We start from the raw sequence: 5229 nt of genomic DNA, 5'->3' as shown, positions 1-5229 counted from the left end.
ATGGGAATTGTAGTTTTGCAACAGATTCTTTCAAATCACCTGGTGTCAGAAAGTTATAGAGATTTGTAATTTACTTCTATTAAAAAATCTCCATTCTTCCAGTACTTTTCAGCTGCTGTATGTCCTGCAGGAAGTGGTGTATTCTCTCCAGTCTGACACAGTGCTCTCTGCTGCAGCAAATCCCCATAGAAAACCTCTCCTGCTCTGGACAGTTCCTGACATGCTTTAGCTTTGGTTGTCCAGGCATGATGGGGATTGTAGTTTGCAACAGCGGGAGGGCTAAAGGTTCCCCATCATTGCTGTAGAGCATTGTTATTTGGCTGCTACCCTATTGTTTGAGTACTGTATGGCGGTATTATATGGTGTATGGCCATTACTTACACTGCACTATGTGGCGGTGTTATTTTGTATTGTATGGTGATAATTGGTCCTTTATGGCCTGACTTCATCACAGGAGGGTAAAGAGCGTCGGCCGCCCCAAACACTCTCAACATGTATATACTGTATATCACACTCCCGGTATGTATATACTGTATATCACACTCCCGGTATGTATATACTGTATATGACACTCTCGGCATGTATATACTGTATATGACACTCCCGGTATGTATATACTGTATATCACACTCCCGGTATGTATATACTGTATATGACACTCTCGGCATGTATATACTGTATATCACACTCCCGGCATGTATATACTGTATATGACACTCCCGGCATGTATATACTGTATATCACACTCTCGGCAGGTATTTACTGTATATGACACTCCCGGTATGTATATACTGTATATGACACTCTCGGCAGGTATATACTGTATATGACACTCTCGGCATGTATATACTGTATATCACACTCCCGGTATGTATATACTGTATATGACACTCTCGGCATGTATATACTGTATATGACACTCTCGGCATGTATATACTGTATATCACACTCCCGGCATGTATATACTGTATATGACACTGCCGGCATGTATATACTGTATATGACACTCCCAGCATGTATATACTGTATACCACACTCCCGGCATGTATATACTGTATATGACACTCCCGGTATGTATATACTGTATATCACACTCCCGGTATGTATATACTGTATATGACACTCTCGGCATGTATATACTGTATATGACACTCCCGGTATGTATATACTGTATATCACACTCCCGGTATGTATATACTGTATATGACACTCTCGGCATGTATATACTGTATATCACACTCCCGGCATGTATATACTGTATATGACACTCCCGGCATGTATATACTGTATATCACACTCTCGGCAGGTATTTACTGTATATGACACTCCCGGTATGTATATACTGTATATGACACTCTCGGCAGGTATTTACTGTATATGACACTCCCGGTATGTATATACTGTATATGACACTCTCGGCAGGTATATACTGTATATGACACTCTCGGCATGTATATACTGTATATCACACTCCCGGTATGTATATACTGTATATGACACTCTCGGCATGTATATACTGTATATGACACTCTCGGCATGTATATACTGTATATCACACTCCCGGCATGTATATACTGTATATGACACTGCCGGCATGTATATACTGTATATGACACTCCCGGCATGTATATACGGTATATCACACTCTCGGCATGTATATACTGTATATGACACTCCCGGCATGTATATACTGTATATGACACTCTCGGCATGTATATACTGTATATGACACTCCCGGCATGTATATACGGTATATCACACTCTCGGCATGTATATACTGTATATGACACTCCCGGCATGTATATACTGTATATGACACTCCCGGCATGTATATATTGTATATGACACTCCCGGTATGTATAAACTGTATATGACACTCTCGGCATGTATATACTGTATATGACACTCCCGGCATGTATATACGGTATATCACACTCTCGGCATGTATATACTGTATATGACACTCCCGGCATGTATATACGGTATATCACACTCTCGGCATGTATATACTGTATATGACACTCCCGGCATGTATATACTGTATATGACACTCCCGGCATGTATATACTGTATATCACACTCCCGGCATGTATATACTGTATATCACACTCCCGGCATGTATATACTGTATATGACACTCCCGGCATGTATATACTGTATATGACACTCCCGGCATGTATATATTGTATATGACACTCCCGGTATGTATATACTGTATATCACACTCCTGGCATGTATATACTGTATACCACACTCCCGGCATGTATATACTGTATATGACACTCCCGGCATGTATATATTGTATATGACACTCCCGGTATGTATATACTGTATACCACACTCCCGGCATGTATATACTGTATATGACACTCCCGGCATGTATATACTGTATATGACACTCCCGGCATGTATATACTGTATATCACACTCTCGGCAAGTATATACTGTATACCACACTCCCGGCAGGTATATACTGTATATGACACTCTCGGCATGTATATACTGTATATCACACTCCCGGCATGTATATACTGTATATGACACTGCCGGCATGTATATACTGTATATGACACTCCCGGCATGTATATACTGTATACCACACTCCCGGCATGTATATACTGTATATGACACTCCCGGCATGTATATATTGTATATGACACTCCCGGTATGTATATACTGTATATGACACTCTCGGCATGTATATACTGTATATGACACTCCCGGCATGTATATACGGTATATCACACTCTCGGCATGTATATACTGTATATGACACTCCCGGCATGTATATACTGTATATGTCACTCCCGGCATGTATATACGGTATATCACACTCTCGGCATGTATATACTGTATATGACCCTCCCGGCATGTATATACTGTATATGACACTCCCGGCATGTATATACGGTATATCACACTCTCGGCATGTATATACTGTATATGACCCTCCCGGCATGTATATACTGTATACCACACTCCCGGCATGTATATACTGTATACGACCCTCCCGGCATGTATATACGGTATATCACACTCCCGGCATGTATATACTGTATATGACACTCCCGGCATGTATATACTGTATATGACACTCTCGGTATGTATATACCGTATATGACACTCCCGGCATGTATATACTGTATATGACATTCTTAACATGTATATACTGTATATCACACTCTCGGCATGTATATACTGTATATGACACTCCCGGCATGTATATACTGTATATCACACTCCCGGCATGTATATACTGTATATGACACTCCCGGCATGTATATACTGTATATCACACTCCCGACATATATACTGTATATCTGGTGTTTTTGCACCGTAACATAAAAATACTGCGTTGCTTCCGGAATAGGGAAGATCTGCGCTTTTATGGCCGACGTCTGAACAGCAGAGAATGGACGTAAAATCCTCCGCACCACAAATACCCATTCCCACCGTAGTAACGTCCATATAACTTTCTAATGAATACACAGAAGACACACGGTGCTGTTTAGCCTCCTGAATGATTCAGAGAGATTTTCATATCACGGCTGTAAATGTCTTCAGTCCAATCTCCGTTATATGTTAATCCACAGCAGAATGGGATTTAAAGGGGTTGTTCACCTAAAAAATGTTTCTTTCAAATCAACTGGTTTCAGAAAGTTCTATAGATTTGTAATTTACGTCTATTAAAAAATCTCCGCTCTTCCAGTACTTATCAGCTGCTGTAAGTCCTGCTGTAAGTCCTGCATGGAATGGTGTAATGACACTGTGTTCGCTGCTGCCACCTCTGTCCATGTCAGGAACTGTCCAGAGCAGGAGAGGTTTTCTATGGGGATTTGCTGCTGCTCTGGACATGGACAGAGGTGGCAGCAGAGAGCACTGTGTCAGAAAGGAAAGATTACACCACTTCCTGCTGGACATACAGCAGCTGATAAGTACTGGAAGACTGGGGATTTTTTTAAATAGAAGTAAAATACAAATTTACTATATAACTTTCGGACACCAGATGATTAAAAAAATACATTTTAATGGGGTACCCCTTTAAATAGGGCTGTTCTTCTGCATAGCTGGGCGGCCAGGGCTACTGTGCAGGGAATGGCAGTGCTATAAGCAGGAGTCCCAGAGGTCAGACCCTCATCCATCATATAGTCATATGCACTCTCTATAGAGACACCCCTTCAAGTGATATGCAATGCTTAGAAAGTGTGAAGAAGAGCCAGAACATGGATAAGACAAGCTTCTTCTCTTCCTTAAAGGACAAGTCTGGAGAAAATGATAACTTTCCAGCAGGCAGGGGCAGTGAGGAACATAATAAACAGGTGCTACTTACCTCTCCTGGGGCCTCCGCAGCGTTGCATTACTGCTCCCACTGGGCTCCTGGATTTCCTTCTCCACCAATATCGACACTGATGGATTCCCACTCAGCCAGTCAGGGAGATAGAAGGATAGAGCGAGAACAGGGACGTAAGCAAGCGTAAACTTGTAACTTGGTGTAAGAGCATTGCTTTGGTGTAAGAGCTCCCTGTACTGGCCTGTACTCTGACCCAGGAAGTCTCCCTCACCTTCCAAATCATAGCAGATCCACTTCAGGCTGGGGCTTACATCAGGGGACAGGACTGTGGAGGTAATTTCTTTATAGATGTGACCCCTCTCTCCCTGAATAGAGAGTGCTGCTATAATGTGCCTGCACTTACACTCAGGTATACACACTGCTGCTATAATGTGCCTGCACTCACTCTCAGCTATACACATTGCTGTATAGAGAAGTTTCTGTCACTGTCCTCCTCACAGCTCTGTGATTCTCACTTCCTGATTGGTCCGGGCTGAACACACCCCCTTCCCCATTGCTGTCATGTCACCACACAGACCTCTGACAGCAGCCCTGCTTCTCTATTCTAGCCTGTTGTACTACGCTACTGCATTGTGGGGATCTGCAGTTCCATCCTGTATCTACAAGCTGCTGCTGCTGTGTTATCAGGATTATACAGTTACTATACATTATACACCACATGCTGCTATACTGTACAGTAACTTATATATCACATATCCAGCTGCTGTGTTATCAGGGTTATACAGTTACTATACATTATACACCACATGCTGCTATACTGTACAGTAACTTATATATCACATATCCAGCTGCTGTGTTATCAGGGTTATACAGTTACTATACATTATATACCACATGCTGCTATACTGTACAGTAACTTATATATCACATATCCAGCT

The sequence above is a fragment of the Dendropsophus ebraccatus genome, chromosome 14 (assembly GCF_027789765.1).
Source record: "Dendropsophus ebraccatus isolate aDenEbr1 chromosome 14, aDenEbr1.pat, whole genome shotgun sequence".
In the NCBI taxonomy this organism is placed as follows: Eukaryota; Metazoa; Chordata; class Amphibia; order Anura; family Hylidae; genus Dendropsophus; species Dendropsophus ebraccatus.
The sequence above is the reverse complement of the archived record's forward strand: the minus strand, read 5'-3'. Positions refer to the sequence as shown.